We start from the raw sequence: 20,152 nt of genomic DNA, 5'->3' as shown, positions 1-20,152 counted from the left end.
TGATGACAAAGACACAAATCTTTAAAGAAGATGCTTTAATGCATGTTTTCAGTCAAAAAAAAAAAGGCAACAGGCGATCCTCGGCTTCACTGAGCCAAAAGCTGGAGAACCACAAATGGTTCATATTTTTCTTCGGTGCCTTATTTCTGAATATCTGCAGCCCCAAACATTTAATTACACATTTTAATTTATCAACAGGCCTGTGTGTCATCTGACATTTTTCTTTATGAGTAGTGATGCAATACCAATATGGCTGTGACAGTTTGCGAAACTTTTTTTTTTTCTTGCCAACAGTTAGATGAACAGATTGACACCATGATAAATATGAAGCTACAGTCAGCAGCTGGCAAAGACTGTAGTATAAAGTCGGGTCGAATCAGAGCTGGACTGGTTGTTTCTAAGGAGCGTTTCAAGAGCTGGACTTTTTACTGTATGCATTTTATCAACTATATTGTTTTGTTGATGTATTTTACGTATGACAGCGCTCCCTCAGGTCCTGTGTTTCAGTGCTCGCTGTGTTTTCATTGACTCAACTTTGCTGTACGAAAAGTTTTACACAAATAAAGTCTGACTGATTCACTTAAATGACAGCTAGCCTGGCTCTGTCCAAAACAAAATACACCTCCAGCATCTCTAAAGCTCACTAATTAACTTTGTCTATCTTATTTTTAAGTCTTTATGTCTTTAACTGGTGACTTTTTGAGCTGGATGGTTCATTCTTGACCCTGGAAAACAGCAGCTGACTAAACAATCTTAGCTCAAGCAGCTCAAGGTCTAATTACTCATTTGGTTTGAAGCTTCTGAGTGCATCACATTGTCTTCGAGACCTGGCACATATCCTAATAAAATTAAGTCTGAAAAACTGGCTAATGATGGTTAAATTAAGAACCTGTGGCTCAAGGAACAAGTAAAGAAGACTACGGATGTGAAATTTAAAGCCACCTGTGGTTCTTTCCTCGAATTGTCTATACTTAGTTGCCTTAAGGTTTGATACCCAGCCCTAAATATTACAATCATTAGGACTAACTGGTAGAAGAAGTAAGCAAAGATTTTGGACTGACATCACCAATCCATGTACTGATCCAGAGTCTGTAGTCTGATGTTTTTATCAAATTACAAATATGTCATCATGCAATCTTGATAAGCCAATACCCAAAATGTTGTAGCACAAATTAATTAATTATTCATTAACTAAACAGTTCAAGAAAGCCATCCAGTTACTTTTTGTCCTCCAGAGGAGACGTAGAGGGGAAGCCACAACGTGAGATAGTCTGCAGCTGCGTGACAGTTGGATAACTCAACATGTCCTCAGGTTAGAGATATTTTAGTCTCAAACACATAAAAGCAAGAAAAGCATCTTGTAATGTATGTAAAGCTGAATGTTGCTGTGGGGTGGAAGTTAAATCTTTATCAGCAGCTATCCAAACTCAGGTATTAGAGGGTAAGTTTCTATTTATAAAGACGATGCTGTAGAAGAGAACCACAAATATAATGTGGATGCACTTGTTGCATCTTCTGCAAACAATTTTGTATTTACTTTCTGTGGGACTGCTCAGGTCAGTGTCCCATGAGATAACGTGTCTCATGTTTACAAAGCACGTTGATGTTGCAGCAGTGCACCACATCTCTATCTCCATCTATCCAGTCAATAATCCAGCTCCTCTCACTCTTTTTCTTCCTTTCTTTCTTTCTTTCTTAGCCTATCACGCCTTCACTCCTCTATCCCTCTCTCCCTCGGCGTCCTCTAAGAGGACGTTTTTATTCTGTCTGGATTACTTGTCCTAGTTGGCGCTGGGCGTGCTGGTGGGGAGCGAATTTATTTCCTCTTCCTGCCTTGATTTAAAGCACTCAGGTCAACCTGATTCTGGGTCATTGTCTCCCCTGTCGTAATGAACCAGGGCAGTGGTAGACAGCACGCTGCATATCGACAAAGGCGAGGTGTGGGTGTGCTACAGGATGCCACAACTGGCCAGCTGCATTCAGACTCAACTAACTTAATACTCCACCGTGATAAACATGAAGCAATATGCTAAACTCAACTCATAAGCGCCCAAGTTACATTAGCTTATGTCCACATAAGCTGTTTATACTCGATGTGTGTAAATACTAAGCCAGCAAATCTTGCAGTAACTATATTTCTCTGCCAGACTGATCCCGCAGGGCCTACTGACCAACATGGAAGTGACCAACATATTAATCAGTGTTACACAACACTGTTGGCCCTGCAGCCATGTAAAGTCCACATTATTATTCCTGTTAACCTAATTCATTGGGTGTACTCCGTCCTGCCTGACACAGCCAGGTCAGCACTGCACCAAGGGCCAGCAGCAGCCCCACCACTGTACTGTCATCAATCTAGTGTTTTCGCAAAGCTGGACAAAACCAGAACTCACCTCAAATCATCTGAAAGGAAAGCTGCAGGACACGATGGAAGGGCAGATGTCATGGCAGCCGAAGCAACTTGCATTGATGTTTGATTAGGTGGGAATGAGGCTGAACTGGCGGAGGTTACTAGAGGTTAATTGGCCTGATGTGGCGGCATGCATGCAGTGCTTAAACATATAGGACTTTCTGAGAAGAATGCCAGCTTATCAATTTGGCAATATTTCGGGTTTAAAGTGAGAAAACGGCAAGCCAAGGGACTTTGATGAGGCTGCACGGTGTCTTTGCTGTAAGCAGGCGTTAACTAAACAAGGCAACACCACACATTTATGGTCACCTACAGACGCCAATATCGTCTATCCCAGTATTCAAGCGGGACAATATCGTGATATAAAATCAGCCAAGCCTACTCTCTATCTTTAGTTCCATCACATCTTGTCACTGAAAACAAAACATTCATTTCGTCATAGTTTTCACAAACATTTTTTGTCATGGTTTTCGTTAATGAAATTGAGGGCAGCAATGCGATTTTTGACGCAGCAACATTTTTGATTTCTATACATGATTTATTTTTTCTCACTCTTGACTACTTTGTTTTTGAAAACATAGCATCTCTATAACGATCTATAATCAAAATAAACACATGAATCAACTTTTTATTATCTCTACTCACATTCAGTGAGTATGTTTTGCAATGTAGTTTTACAATCTCCGTATTTGGGACTTAATATTTAGAGAATCTGGTGTGACACTACAACAAACGAAATCTCTCACTTCTTTGTTTGTCTAAAAAAAAAGTCTACATGAACTTTCTATTTTTCTCCCTTTTTCTCCATCTTGTTGATCTGAGCGAGCGTAGGAGGCGCCACAGAAAAATAAATAATCTAAATATACTTTATCCTAACAACTGAGAAAGTCTGGAACTCAAGTCCAACAACTGCTCTAAATGCTTGACAGCCGTGCTTAAAGACGCATGCAGGTGTCATCAGTCATTACTTAGGCACGCATCCAACACTGCACCTGCACATGCACAAATACACCAGCGGAAATGATCTGACACCTTCACTTAAGAGACCTCGTGGTCACATGTCAGCTGAATTGTGGAGCAACAAAACTGTGTTTTAGTGGAATAAAAGCGAAAAAGGGAGTTAAAGGAGTGAGTGAGAATCCAACAAAGTACATATCAAAAATTTACATGGAAGGACAACTCATACTAAAAGGCAACCTGCTGTGTCTGAAATATCAGACATGCTGAGAAATGCCATCTATCTGCCACATCTATCTGCTATGTCCTTGGTGTGGTGTGAATAAAAATGAAGCAGTGCAATATGGAGGAGGAAAACACCAACAAAAACACTTTATATGCTCAGTAGGTATTTTCATTCATATCGGATTCAGATGATGTTATTTTTACCCAATTTTTACATCAAAAGAATTCATCTTTGTCTCACAATGGCCCATCTGCCCGAGATGGAAATGATGTGAGGAAGGACACATAAACATAAAAAGCAGGTAAAATGGAAACACACGTCCAAATGCCACACATGAAAAACACAACCAATCCCATGACACAGCAACAAAGTCCAGCAACACATCATCTGAAAGCAAAAAAAAAGCAGCAGAAGCCCAACATAGCAGTTTTGGGGTTTTATGGTCTTTGTTATTGGCGTTTATAGGTAATAAACCCCCTATAAGCCCTTATATTGCATAATGTTCATAGGTATCATATAAGTTTTAATAATAGCACCACAGCTACATTTATCTTTAGATTATAAAACATTTATAAGGAACTTAACAGGCAAGAAGTAATTCTAATAAGTGCATAATAAAGGATTTATTAACCTCAATAAGACATTAGTTTAGATCTGGTAGCTGCAAAAAGTATAGTGAATCATCATGAAGTGCATAGATAACTGTAAATAAACAATTATAAGAAGCTCATAAGGCTTTAATTAATTATTATTCTTAAGTGTCTATAAACTGTTAGCAAGTTTCTTGTGTCAAGTGCTGATAAAGGCCTAACAATCTACAAATATAAATGTTCATGATGCTCTTACATTCTTATAAACACATAATAATGCTAATAAGCATCTTACGGGGCTGTATAGGGGCCGTATTACCTACTAACTAACATTTATTACAAGCACCTTTATATAACTTTTTTTCTTTATTTAATTTGTATATTCAATCATGTCAAAAATATAAAATAAAGATGATTTAAGATTTCAATGCTTTGAATGAATTTTTTTTGCAGAGACACAAAACTATGTCAACTGAAACACATCCCTGATCCCTGACCACAGAGTCAGCAGCAGGTCAGAGTGAGGCTGACGCCTCAGATTACCCAGCAGACAGTGTGTAAACTGGAGGATTTAGAGCACTCTTACTGTACACCTCTTAAGCTTCTTGTTTATCTTTGCTTGGGCAGACTAAGGTTTCTTGTAGCGAAAGCCTGATCTGCTACAGAGGCCTTTAAAGTAAATTCAAATTGTATATTCAGCGGTGCCTGTATTTTAATCACGTCACGTACCAAGAGGAGATATACTTCAATCAGGACATGAGGTCAGAATCAGTTCAATGAACTCAGTGGATTCAATCTTATTACAAAGAGGAAAACCAAGAGTGATTAAGATGTCCTTTGGCAAACCAAAGATGACCAAACAGATAATCAGCATCCTTGTTACCATTTCAAGAGACAATCCTGTCAAGTGTTGTGACGTGTTGGTGATTGTCTGTTCCCATTTGCATCCTTTATTTCCATGTTTCATTCATGTGGAAACGGGAGCTGCATTTTTTTTTAATATAAGACGCTGTAACAATTTCAAAGCTGAAGACCTAATGGGACTGCTGGCAATCATTTCACACAGCTCTGGCGAGGGCAAAGCAGCCACATTACCAGGCAAGAAGTTACTTTCCTTGCATAATGGTTCGATGGAGAGCAGGCGAGCCAATGAAAGGAGATTAAAAAGGTGTCCTGATGAGTTTTCTAGTAAACAAGCAACAGCTTTCGGTACGTTATTCAGTGTTTATCTCACTTGCTAAAGCGTGTGCCCCATGTACAAAAGGCTGAGTCCTTCGCAGTGGCACGGATTCAATTCCAACCTGTGTCCCTTCGCTGCATGTCGTCGCCTCTCTCTCTCCACCAGTCCTGTCATAATCTCAAGATGTCCTGTCGAATAATAAGGGCGCAATAAGCCCCCAAAACTATATTTGAATAAAAACTTTAGGCTCTATTTTGCATGAGGCTGACACAAAAAGTGTCATTGCTACTTTCTAACAAACACAGCTGTCTTTTTCACGACCAGCACCTACACTGTGTAAGAAGGAAAATGTATTTCTTTTGCCAATCTCTGTGCTGACTTTGTGCCCAGATTACCAACGATGAGCTAGCAAAAAGGAGTGCACGTCAGACAATGCGGCATAGATTGTTCAATAGGGACCCATTGAATGAGTTGAGAACTACGACAATCATTTTGTATGGTTAATTGTAGAGCAGCAACATTGGTAGATTATTAAATCAATGACTACTTTGATAATCGACGGATCGTTTTATACATTTTTCAAACAAAAATATCAAACATTTGCTGATCAAGCTTCTTAAATGTGAGGATTTATTGTGTTTTGGACTGTAAGAGTCATTTTGAAGGCGTCACATCCGCTCTGGGAAATTGTGGTGAGCATTTGTCACAATTTTGACATTTTACTGATAAATTTAACTAAATTATTGATTAATGGTTAAACAGCAGTTCTATCAATAATGAAAATAATTGCTAGCTGCAGCCCTAATTGACTGATCTATCTATTATTTTCTTGATGATTCGTTTTGGTCCAGGAAATGGTGAAACATATCCATAACAATGTCTCATAACCCCAGGTGACACATTCAAATGTCTTCTTTTGTCTAACATATTAGTCTAAAATATTGACATTTTAGAAGCTGGAACCAGAGAATTAAAAAACTACAAATGGTGGATTCTTTATAGTAGCTGCTGCCATTTACTGTTCTGCCCATCCAGTTATTATTACAGCTCAAAATGAATTTCCGTCCACATAAAACATTCTCATATCATGCATTGTTTACATTCATGTACTTTCCTCCTTCATTTCCTTTGCAGGCACATTTCTGCAGGTCTTCGATCACTGTAATAGCATGAAACCAGCGGCAGGAATATGAATTATGCTTCCTAGAGCTAGCGGAGGTCACAACCCCACAGGGTACCTTTAATATCTTACATTACCTTGTCTCACGGGCCACATGCCATCTCTTGCATAATCTTTTTAACACAAAAGCATTATGTGGTCCAAGTCTTTTTCCATATGCAGCAGGAGACCTATGTGTGAACTACTGAACTATACTGAACTTCTAATTTTCCCTAATAACTTAAGCAGAACCGATGCAGGTTCCCTCTGTGTAAGTAGCTTAAGTCTTCTCATCTAGACACAGTCATCTGTATTCCTGTCTTACAGTCCATTAGCCTAACTCCGAGGGACCATAACTCACCCCTTCTCACCAACAGGCACTGTGCAGTAAAGATTCATATCCTGCCATGTCCAAAAAATAGTCTGATTATTCTTCTGTCGTCTGTAGCCTCCATTTGCGAGTCATCTCCGTTAGTGTGTGACTGTTTCTTTCATTCCTTGAGAAAAAACCACCTGCCCACCATGAGCTTATTGCTTCCAGTTACATCAGCAGAACAGCGTGCAGGTCTGAGATGGCAGCGAAGCGACCACTTTTTACAGCTTTAAAAAGAAAGAGATCCAGGGCCTCCAGTCGGGCTCCCAATACCCACACTGATCCCTTGACTGTAAGGCAATTTGGAATTGGATAAATGTCTGTATTGGTTGTTTTCTGCAGTTTTTCTCTGGAACATGGTTTTACAAAAGGCCTCAACCTCTGTGCAGCAAAAATCTGGCCAACAATCTCAATCTCTGCACAACAGCAGCAGCCTGTGTTTAGGGCCTGCTGTCCTGTCCCGCTTCTGGGTGGGGTTATTCGTCCATCTGCTCCACGCTGACATGAGCGATTCATGTTTATTTTAGACCAATCTGTCTGTTTATTTAGAAAAGGGTTTGACCACAGCACGCCCTGGCCTCCAGGTTCTAACTACCCTCCTCCTGCAGTCATCCGCCTCTCTTTATCTCCAGGCCAATTTGGGACTAACCTCTATTTTTATGTCTTTCACTCTCTTCTCAATTGTTCCTCCTACTCTATTTTCCATCGCTTGCGTCTCTCTTGCTCTCCCTGTCTAGAGCACCGTCCCACTGTTGAGTCATTTCGCTGCCTAATGATGGTTTGAGTCCCGGGCTAAGACCCAGCCAGAGTAAACAAGGCTTAGACTCAGCCAGCCTGCAGTAAGTGTCACTTCTAATCCACTACTAAACCAAGATGGGTGCGCAGTGAGCCTGAACTGTCCCAGTAACTGCAGGCGGGGGCAGAGTAAGAGTCATACATGCTGATTCCTCATTTTTCTACACTACAAAACAAAGATCTGTCTGGATTTGTTCGTTTCAGAAAAGCAAAAGGCAGAGAAAAGAGGCACAGCTGATCTCTACAATCTGCTCTTCCTGCTGGACGGTATGGTGATTTTCAGTGAGTGTAGGCTGAGTGAGCTTATGTGTCACCCAAGGTTCAGTTCACACAAAAAAGTAAGGTCAAAGCAAAAATAGCCTTCTGAAACTCAGTACATTCAGGTTCACACATTTCTGATCTGATCCAGAGTTTGAGTCTAGGACAGGAAAATATAACACTTCATGAAACTGTGCACCTGAATGTGGTCAGAGATCAGTTCCTGTTAAGTTTCCTGATAGTCAGGGTGCAAAGAGAATGCAATTCGTATTTGCAATGGAAACAATCCTATGCATATGTCACGATAACATTATTTATAGCACTGTTTGCTTCACTGAGTAAACACAGAGAATAATATACAAGCCAATCTTTATGCCACATAATATTATCTTCCAAGTAGGGTACTGAAGGCGGTACTTTTCCTCAGGGCTGCACAACATATCTTCTCAGCATCAACCTCGCAATGTGTGAATGCACAATAGTCACGTGCAATGTCAAATAAGGCCAATTAACTCAAGCATGTCCTGCTCTGGCTTATTTGGAAAACTCTCACAATTCTCAGTGACATGCAGGCTCTGCATACACAGCGAACCACCAATCCCAACCACCCTTGATCAATTCATCAAATGATAAAATGCACTCCCCTACAAAAATCAACAGTCTTTCTACAATGATTATATCCAAATAGTGCTATTCAAGTTATATGGTGAAAATCCCTGCATATTTTTTCATATCGAAAACGAAAATATCTCAATGTAGTTTTTATCAAAATTGTGCAGCCCTAATGTTTTACCAACCGCAAGTTGGGGAGTCTTGGGTTGGACGTGAATATGTTGGCAGGCGACATGGCTGGTGTGATCCCATCGCATGATTTTTAACTTTTTTCCTGAGTCATACTCACTCCATTAACCCTAGTGGGAAGTTAAAAAAAATCAAACTGTAATTTAGATTCAAACAAATCCAGTGTGAAGACAGCATCATTTTATGTCACATTTCCATATTATCTCCAGTTCTTGGCGTGTTGTGTGTATTTGAAGTAAATAATGGAAACAACATAGAGGTAAAATGAAAAAACATTGGTTCTTAATTGATATTGGTATCCAGAATGTTGCTGGTTTTAGTAACAGAATATGTTTAGAAAAGTTAAATCACAAGTCAGATTTGCATCAAGACAAAGTCACAGATAACCATCGGATAAATATGTCGATTTCCTCTGGATAAAGTGATTGCAGTAGTTTTTGAATAGTGCTCTTAAAAGCTTTTTTTCCACAATGTTATGACACCCTTTCTAAAGAAACCAAACACTTGTGTCTTTACAATAAATTCATTTGAAATATGTCAACATGATTTCTATGAAAACCAGATGACTAAAGAATAACTTCCTCAGCGAAGGTAACTAAACCACAGCAGTAAAAAAAAGGATCTGTTTTTGTATCAGAGTTGCTGCAATTAAAGCCACAAACTGCTTCCATGTCTGAGCGACTTGTTCCTTCTTTAACTTAATGCTGCAACTGTTGCTGATCAGTTCAGACACATGCGAGGGGGGGTCATCAGCAGCATCATGTCTAGACTCTAATACACTTGAAACATTTGGTCTCCATCGAGGATTCCTGCAAGTAAGCTTATTTAAACAGATACAGCTGTTTACACTTTGGAGGAATCCCGCACTTGAGAAATCAGAGCTGAAGAGCATCGCTTCTCACAAGTTTATAAAAACCTAAATGGGCAAAACATTAGTGGTTAACAGACCGGGGTATGTATGTGTGTGAGCAGGAATGTTCGTGTGTCTGTGTGTATTCAGGGTTTTTCACACAGTGACGCTGAAAAAAGGGCAAAAAAATGACACTTGCAGACACATCCTCGCTCTCACTTGCACAAACACAAGGAAGGATAGAAGGAACAAGACTGAGGGCAAAAACCACAGAATACACACTCACACTCACACGCTCATACACACACACACACATCCCCTTAACTGAAGCCTTGGCACGACCAGGCACAACCAAGCACCAGAGTGTGCGGACCAATGGGTGCAGAGCACAGACAGAGACGGAAGACAGAGCAAACCAGACATTAAAGGCCCCATCTCACACAGCGGAGGGAGAATTCATAAAAACAGCCTTCAAAAAGCACACACACACACACACACACACACACACACAGAGACTATTTCAAAACACTTTCAATGTTGGCTGAATTTTGCCTTTGAAGTTCAACAGCTGTGTTCGTCTAATCTAAGAGGCATTTTGTTCATCAGGAGAGCAGAATGAAAAGCATGACTCCTCATACACGGACAGCAGTTTTTAGAAATCTGTTTACTATAGACTGCACGAAGACTAGCTGGAAAACGACGCTTTACATGCACTAAAAGGAACCGAAATCAAATAATCACATATATGAGTAACCATGTGCTGGTTTCAAACTAAACCGGAGAGGCTCGCTGTGCTTTCCACAACAATGCGAGGAAAAAACCTTTACAATGCCCCCCTCGGTCAAACGCCTTCCTGAACACAGAGTGCAGGCCACAAACTCTATGAGCTCACTTCCTGTTCTCAACACTTCACTGGCTCTGATTGGTGTGTCTGCTTCTAAAGCTGCAGTCTGCATGAGATGTTTGGCTTTAATACAGAAACATGCAATGAGCTACAAATACAGCACATCACAGAAAAGGACATGACATGCATGTAAGCTGACGAGGACACTAACAGTGTTTCAAGGATCATATGATTGTAAGTGTCCGGTCACCCCAGAGAGTGTTATAGTAAAATTCATACATGCATCCTCACACAGGACGAAGTGCAGGAAGCTTGCTGATGTAGTGACAACTTGAAACTTGTGTAGTGGCTACTATTGATTACAGGGGCAGATAAAACTTGCTATTACAGTAAATGTAATTTTATATCATAATATTAGTAAATACACTATACTGTGATGTGGAACATTTTCTCTAAAATCAATTGAGGAACCATTTTTTAGATAAAATAACGGGGCAGGATAGTAGCTTGCAACATTACCCTCTGTGGCTGAACACAAACACTTCAAGCGACGCATAGAAAACATAAAATATTGTGTAAATTGTGGAGAGAACGATTGCCGGGGCCGATATTCTTGCAGCATCCTCCTTCTGGCTGCGGTGAGCACTGTGTGACCACAACACTACTGGTTACATTTCACAAGCAATAGCCTATCAGCACTGAATAATCTGAATCTGTAAAGTAACTAGTAACTTCATTTATGAAATACATGTAGTGAAGTGAAGTATGAAGTAGTAGAAAATGGAAATACTCAAGTAAAGTACCTGACATTTGTACCCAAGCACAGTACTTGAGTAAACTGTACTTAGTTACAATTCATCACTGCTTATTCTAAATTTTGACACCAAGATTTTAATCTTTTCTGCAAAGGTCCTCGACTACTAATAATCGGTATCCGTACAAGAAACACGAAACTGTGTGCTAGAGTCAGAGAACTAAGTCCTCAATTGCTTGTTTATCCTATTATGATAAACTCATGACTTAATAAATGTATCTGTTCTGGCTAGTTTTGCTATCATGGCAGCCTGATGGGAAGAGTTGGACTGAGTTATAGACGGGGCGTGCAGTTCCAGATCTAGATGTTATACTGGGAACTGTGTGGTAACATGTCAGGTTTTGGAGTTAACAGTTGGTCAGCAGCACAAGATTTTACATTCAAATCCACCAAAGCTGAACTCAGCAAATCCGCAAATCACTTCTGTAACACTGAACCAAAGCAGATTAATCAGCTTTACATTTCTATACATTTCAGATTATAAATGCTGGTGTGACCGAGCCCTGAGAAATACAAGGACTGGTTTTAATTGATCAGTGACCATTTACAAAATTAAGCTCCACACAAACAAAATGGACACACATACACGGTGCTAATCAATTTGGATGCCAGGGCGCTAAAGCTCCTCTCTACAGAACAATGATGTTTGTGGTTTTATCCTCTCAGCGAGGGGTCACCCGAGGGGTTCAGATATCCCAGCATCCATCAGCAGGGGATCAACCATTATGTCCACTGATCACTTAAGTGTTTACACAGCCGGTAAACACCACTTCAGGGACGATCTGAATAATAATTTACACGCACGCTGGATCTGCACTAGAACCTGTCGGGTCGTAGTAAACGACTACGATACGTTACACTTCACGTCAGTAGAAACAGATGAATTTGTCCTGATTCTCAACAGGTGTGTATTTGTAAGAAACTTGATTACAAAAGGGTCCAGAAATGGGGCAGGGATCCTTAAGTACCCTTGATAGCTGCCCTGAGATTTGCCCGTCTCAGTTTTAAGACCACAGATTAGCAGGCAGCGCCCGGTTGCTATCTGTAATCAGAACGCTGATCTTGTATAATCGCTTTTCGATAGCAAGCAAGCGCACTGGCTTCAGGCGCAGCTCAGAGAAGACATCTTAAGCAGCAGGAGGTCAAGGAACAGATTTACAATTCAAACATGAGAACATGACTTCCTGTGAAGACTCTAAAAAGAATTCTTTTAAGCAAAAACAACTTATGTGGAGGTCGTGCGTCTGTGTTGACTTGCTTTGATGTCAGTCACAGACTCCACTCCAAGTCATATTTAAGGATAAACTGAAGCCGGTTCCTTTCTGTTTGCCTCCTGGGCTGCTTCTGTTTCAATATTTTATGAGCCACAGCCAAATCAGTGTGTCAGAATAATTAGCCATCAGTTAGGGTACACAACTGCGGAGAATATATTCTGGAGGCGGCTCATCAGTGAAGAGGGAGTACTGGAGGAGAGCAGCGGTCCTCCTCAGAGATCAGAAACGGCTCACTCAGATACTCAGAGGAATCTAATTTTGCTATTACACTGTGCAGTATACGGCCAAATGATGCATTGTCTGAGATACCAGACAGACCTTTTTGATTGTAATGTGGAGGAGTGCACTGCTAATGTGGCCATGAGTGTGTACGCATTAGGTCCAAACCCTAATGGCAAGAATGGAAAATATCAGGCACATAATTTCACCAGATATCCAGCTTATATCCATTTGGAGGTATCATTATTCCAGTGATTAGGCTGACGATAGGGCTGCAACCAACAATTATTTTCATAATAGAAAACACTGAAAATGTCAATCAGTTTCTCTAAGTCCAAGTGATATTGTGATAGTGGGTCCAAAGATATTCAGTTAAATATGATTTTTTTTTTAAAAACAGAGAAAAGCAGGAAATCTCCATTTTTGAGATGCTGAAAACTGACTAATCGATTAGTTGACTAATCGTCACAGCTATAGTTGACAAAATGTGAAAGCTGGCTACATACACTCGAACATCATAATTAATGTCGCTTCAGGACCATCACTGCAACTGATCCATCAATTTTTGTATTGTTATAGCAAGGGGTAGATTGATTATCTACCCTGATGGGTCGACCCCCACATGGGTCGACCCCTAGTTCTAGCCTTGCGACACGGAAAAAGCAGAGAAAAATACGCACATGGGAGAAGCCATCCTTTCAAACGTTGTGAAAAGGTCCATTTTAACCCAAAGGAAGTATATTTGTTCCCTAAACCAACCAAAATGTAACAGAAAACTGACTGAAAAGAAAATTATAAGTGAACTTGGTGTAACAATAATAAGGGAACAGTAAAGAAATATGTTTCAGACAGGGTACAATCTCTGGTCACAGGAGTGAGAATCCTTCATTTCACCGCTTCAGCCATGACAGCCCCCAGAAGCGGACTTAATCGCTCTTTCATAAGTTGTTCTGATCCTGGAACAACATTAATATGATGTTCTGGGAACAACGCGAACACGGCACTATCAGATAAACCTTCCTACCACACATGATGACATAAACCTCCACTACACTCTGCCTCTGTGCACTCTGCCCTGCACCCCATATTACAATGAGCACAGCTCTTACTGCTCATCATGTGTGGAGAGCCGGGGAGCCCCCATAGCTTAGTGTGTCAGACATCAACCATGAAGAGCAACATCCGCTGTTCAAGTCCAGCCAAATCTGTGTTGCATCCGTCTCTCTATGTTTCCTGTCACCTCTCTACCATCTGCGACGAAAGACATAAAAGTCCCCTTTATATACTCTTCGCAATGTCAGAATATCACTTGTGAATTTCAAATGTCAAAGCTATAAACAGTTACAGCATAGTTCAGCTTAAAGCCTCGTGCATAAACACAAGGTTTACGTAATCAAACATCACAGTCTGGATGTTTGTGAAGCAGACCTGCAGGCCGTTTTCAGGCACTCGCATCTCTTGTATATTTCTATGCTTGTACTTGTGTGTGTAAGTACAGTAAGTGTGTATGCATGAAGACAGATTGTTGCGTCCCTCTGTCTAACAGCCCATTTCTAACCTGAGCTGAGAGCCGGGGCAGATGCTGAGAGGAACAGCAGGAGAAAGCGCTCGAGATGTCTCCGAACATCAAACATTTAAAGGCCAACACAGCCGGGCGGGGATACCGACGGATTTAACAAAGTGTACATGTGACACAAAGTGAGACGGACAAAGCTTTTCAGTCTTTATCAAGTGTGTGTGTTTGTGTGTGTGAACAGGGAGCAGAGGAGGCAACAGTGAGAGCCTGTAAATGGTACAGCTCTGATGTCATCACAGTACTACGGCTCTCATAGATGTTTAATGTGACCTAGTCTGTGTTGTGGCGCTGACGTGATTGGTTGTCGCAAGAACACAACAACCATTTTGATAATAAAACAGCGAGACTGTTGAGCTGTAAATAAGCGTTAGCTGCAGTCTTCCTACTGGGTGAGAGATAAAGGTGTAATTAATATTCATTGTAGAAAAAGGAAGAGGACAGAGGTCATTTTTTAAACAAAACTGTCAAATATTCTCTGGTTCAAACTCCAAATGTGACGACGCTGCTTCTTTGCTCATTATGAACTGAGTATCTGTGGGTTTCAAACTGCTGGCCAGACAAAACAAGACATCTGAATAAGTTTCCCAGTGCTTTTTCACAATTTTCTGCATTTTATAGACTGCATTATTAATAATCAGCAGAGAAATGGTCTGTTAGTTGCGGTACTTCAAGCTAATTGCTGCTTTCAGCCTCTCAAATGTGAGAATTTACTGTGTTTGATTTAATATCTTTCGGTTTTGAAGTGTTAGTCAGACAAAACAAGACTTCTGAATACGTTTCCCAGTATTTTTTCACAATGTTGTGCTTTTTATAGACTTTATGATTGATAATCGGCAGAGAAATGGTCTGTTAGTTGCTGTCCTTCAAGCAAATTGTTGGTTTCAGCCTCTCAAATGTGAGGATTTGTTGTTCTTGTGTCACTGTTAATTGGATATCTCGGGTTTTAGACTGCTGTTTGATTAGTTGATGGGCAGACTGTTGATTAACAATTGTCATTCATCAATCACATATGTCACACATATCTTGGCTTGAGTGTCTCATGTGTGACAATTTGCTTCTTTTATCTGTTTGTAAATTGAATGTTTTACTTCTGGTTGAACAAAACAAGCAAATGTTCAATGTTTTCTAACACTTTATAGACCAAATGATCAACAGATCACGTCTGCAGCCATAACTCACCAGGTGAATCATGTAAATACGTAGAAACCTATTTTTGATACTTCACTAAAAGCTATCAAACACAATGTACACATGATCCCTGGTATTTTTGCACAGTTTTCTGCATTTTATAGACTTCATCATCAGAGAAATTGTCTGTCAGTTGCGGTCCTTCAAGCAAATTTCTGCTTCCTGCCTCTCAAATGTGAGGATTTGCTGTTTTGTATCTCTGTAACTGAATATCTTTGGGACCATTGGTCAAAGACAAATCAATGATTATAATAATCAATTTCAAACATTCTTGTATTTTGAGTTATGAGACTGAAACAGCACACTGTCCTACAATTCAAGAACAGAGGACTATATAACCAAAATCGTGGCCAAGTTACATAATGCACCTTTAAGTCATTTATCAACCAAATATTATGGTCCTAACCTCACGTGTGTGACAATATGCTGTTTTTCTCTGTTTGAATATTTGAATTTTTTACTTTTGGTTGGACAAAAGAAGCAAATATTCACTGTTTTTCCAACATTTTCTAGACCAAATGATCAACACATTATTCCAGGATGAAAATAAACACCGCAGCCCCCACTCCCCAGATGAATCATGTATATACGTGTAGTTGCGCTCAACTAAAAGCTGTCAAACTTGATGTCCACGGGGAAAAGACGAGAACTGGACGTCTGCACATATTTTCTATTGAAAAGTTAAGAACAAGACGCACGTTAACAGCCTCGCTGAGCCCTCCACACACTGTAAAGTGACCTAAAACCTCTTCAGCCTCTCGACAGTGTTTCAAACTGTGTCCAAGTGGCCGAAGTGGCTGCAGCAGAGCGGCTCGCAGCGGATGTAGGGAGAGCCATGTGTGCAACATTACAGCGGTGTAATGGCAACATCCCGGGGAGGATGTTGAAGCCGCTGTGCTGATCTCAAACCGTGTCGCTGCGTTTACGGGCGCCGACAGCGGAAACGACCGTTTTTTTTTGAAACACCGGTTTAATTACAGCTTATTGATGCGTTCAGTGACTCCAGAAAGGCGGTAAAGTGAGCGAGCTTACAACTGAGGAAGAAGAGTCGGACATGCCTCTTCTCCTCCTGCCTGCCTGCTTTTTCCTCCACTGAGAGAAAAAGCCCCTTCTTCCCCCTCGTTTAGTTTCAACCCCTCCAAACTGGCAACATGTCTAAATTTCTGCACTCACCTCAGTCCGGGTCGAGATGTTCACATGGAGGCGAGAGAAAAGACAAGAGATATCCTGGAGGTTTTAAACTTGTCCCGTCAGTAAAGACACAGCAGGGCTGGAAGAAAAAAGCTTAGTGTGTGTGACTCTGTGTAAATGTGTGTGTGTTTGTGCGTGTGTATGTGTGTGTGTGTGTCTGCAGAGTCCCTCTCTCTCTCTCCTCGCCAACACCAAGTCACTCCTAGAGGGCGGGGCTGAGAGGGAGGAGGAGACTGGAGCGCACAGTGTGCCGCAGGGGCGCACAAAGTGGGGCCCCCTCCCGGGACCGCCAGAGGGGCCCCCGTCACCACCACCACCACCCACCTCAAGCAAAAAGATTAAAGTTTAATTTTTTTATTGGATGAAAATGTATAAAGTTTTTATTTAATGAAGCATTCAAACATCTTGGGGAATGTGCGCAGTTACTTTCTGTGAGAATCTGAAACTTTTCCATCTCTGCCAAGCATGAAAAACTTTATTTTTTGCATTTATGCAGTTATTTGCATTTTCTTATGGTTGTTTATAAGACAAATTGAAAGTATGTGTAAAATGGTGGATTTGAATAGAGATCAATAAAAAGAAAACAACTCAAAATGTCTTTAAATAATTTTTCACACTTGATAAAGTTTTATTTTTTTATTGGATGAACATTTAATTTAAAGAATCAGTTAAACAGTTACTTAAAACTTTATTTTTTGCATTATTTTAAGTTTTTTTCTGAGTTATTTGCATTTTCATATGTTTTTTCGTAAGACAAATTAAAGGTTCGGTAAAAAAAGGTGGATTTAAATGCAGATAACAATGTCAACTCACAATGTCGCAAACATTTTTTTATACTTGGTAGAGGTGTAAAAGCTGGCGTAGCAATCAACACACAGATTCTGCAATATCGCCACAATAAAGGCTCGCCCTTATGCCGCCTTTGTTTTTTCACACTGAACCAAGCAGCGCCGTCATAAAGCTGCTCCAATGTGTCATTTCATACAGCATGCCAGCGTTGTGGAACCAAAAGAAGCGTACACGATGCACAAGATAACAACATCTGTGGGGTTTGTTGACGTGTTTGTATCTAAAAATGTTTTTTCTATATAAGTTGCCAGAGACAGTAACTACAACGGACGCAATAGTGGAAGGTGACAAAGACATTGTGAGTTTAAACATTTTTGCAACAAACAGATGTGAAATATTTTCATCATGTTTTCATATTTTTTTCCATCCATTTAAACCCTTGACTAACTAGCACCACCAGCTGTTTATCTTGATGCACCAACACCTAATATTCACATAATGGTAGTGGAAGGAAACTTGCAGTCATTCACATTTCCTTTTGGGTTCAGTTTTGCATTACACTTGAATGGGGCTCCAAATCAGAAGATCAATACCACTCTCATCTCTTTCATTAGGTGTAGAGCAAGCGCTAGCAGGCTATTATCTTAAATAAGCATAAAGACTGGAGGCAGGGGTAACAGCCAACCTGGCTGGTTCAAAACTACACCTACCAGCGCATCTAAAATCTCACTACATAGCAGTGTCTCTCATTTAATAATCAGTGTAGACATGTAAAAATGACAATTAATACTTTAAGAGTACTAATAATAATACTTTTCGTATGTTGGAGTAAGCCAAGCCAGCTGTTTCCCCCTGCTTCTATTCTTAAGCTAAGCTAATAAGCTGAATGTCGAACTATTCTATTTTTGTGATTACATTTTTAATGGATTTTATTTTCTTTTTATTGTCTTTTATTCCAGATAGTTAGTTAGTTAGTTTTCCAATGTCGAGGTCGTCATGGGTCCAAATCTTGTCAGGCCCATGGAAAACCTAAATGAAGCAGACATGGGTAAACAGCGGGGTTTACAGAAGACCTGAGCGTAATTAGACCCCAACTAAAACTTATTACAAAAATATTAAGAGCTGCTGGCAAATTATAAATGTCAACATACTTTGCTGATGAAGCTTAATCTAATTTTGATTACTTAAAAAGTTTAGGGCACAGAGAGAATGATTTATTTATCTACAATGAAAATAGGTTTCCACGAGCCACAGTTAATCATTCAATAACTCTTGTTTACATAATGTTCCAAACAGTCGTCCTGATAAAAACAATATTTTTCCACAAACTTTTTATTTAATTTATTATTTAGCAGCATTTTGACTTGTCTTAATGCTCCTGAGGTTAATACACTGAGGCTGAAAATAAAATTAGTGTGTTGCCTCTCTAGTGAGACAGAATAGACCTTGGAAGAAAGTATCTCACTGAATCTCTAGGATTTCTCCCCCACTCCCCCCCAGATTTCCTCCTTTTTTTCTTTGGTATCTTTTGTTTTTTGCCTATTTGTGTCTTCTTGCCTTTATATTATCTTCTCCTTCTTGTCTTTACTCCCATGTCTCCTGTCTATCTGTGGTCATACCTCGAGCAATCACATGAAGCGAGTCTTTATCTTGATTTTATGGCACAGATCTGCCTCTCGGTACAAGAGAGTGGCGCTCTTCTCTAGAAAATTCATGAAATGCATGAAAAACGCCCTGGATTACTTGACTGTTTGCTTGTGCATTTTTATATTTGTTGAAAAGTGAATTATTTACGCTGCACTTGAAACATTTGAGATGAAATTATTAAGATAAGATTCAAATGTGTGTTTTATTTGTTCTGTGCTCATGTGGGTTTTCAGTGGCATACTTTTCAGGCTGTGCTAAAAAGACAAGTAAAACCAATATATATTTCTAAAATAGTCAAAGAGGACACTGTGCTCCTAGAAATTACATTTATACTCATTTGCAACACCAAAAATTGTTTTGAAAGAAGCATAATGCCACCGGAGCAGTTTGCCAGACCAGATCATGATCATGATCATGATCCCTCCTGGATTCTTTCCACAACACCAAAGAAGAAAGTCTTTAGGAGTCCCAGAGAGACTCTGAATTTCTAAAGCTGTCTGAGGTGGTAAAGACACATCCCTCATTTTTCTTTTCTCTTTTAAATTATTAATCATTCAATGATTCACTTACTAGTATTGTCCAGTGAAGAGTAACAGTCTCCTGTGTAGGTTCACGGCGATTCCCAGGACAATTTCTTAGCAATGTTGAGCATTAAACGAGAACTACTATGCTCTCTTTTTCCTTTCCTTCAGTGTTTTGGGTCTAATGCATGTAAAAGATCTTGAAAATGAAAGAGGCCAACAGAAGCTGCTCTCTCCCACAGAAAACACTGCTCCTTTAAGCCTGGTCAATAGTCTCGTCTTTAATTACGTGACTTCATGACATCAGACTATTTTGTACATTTGCATAATTTATGCCTAACGGCTAGTTTGGCATCTAGGATTTAATTTAGCACAGCTGCTCTGTTAATGTTGGCAATGATGACTCAGGCATGTGCGAGCGGACCAATAAGAACAGGCTGGTTGTTCAGGAGGCGGGCCTTAAAGAGACTAAACAAACCTATTTTAAAAG

General features: G+C 40.0%; 1 protein-coding gene across 1 annotated transcript in view; it reads right to left on the bottom strand.

The window, feature by feature from the left end:
• Positions 1-16,878, bottom strand: part of ppp1r16b (protein phosphatase 1, regulatory subunit 16B) — a 101,063-nt gene extending 84,185 nt beyond the window's left edge. The window contains exon 1 of the mRNA XM_084348770.1: positions 16,688-16,878. The gene's annotated coding sequence lies outside the window, so the exon portion shown is untranslated. The remainder of the gene's footprint in view (positions 1-16,687) is intronic.
• Between the last annotated feature and the right edge of the window lie 3,274 nt (positions 16,879-20,152).

The sequence above is a fragment of the Pagrus pagrus genome (assembly GCF_965226575.1).
Source record: "Pagrus pagrus genome assembly, chromosome: 3".
Lineage (NCBI taxonomy): Eukaryota > Metazoa > Chordata > Actinopteri > Spariformes > Sparidae > Pagrus > Pagrus pagrus.
This window is presented reverse-complemented; position numbering and strand designations above follow the sequence as displayed.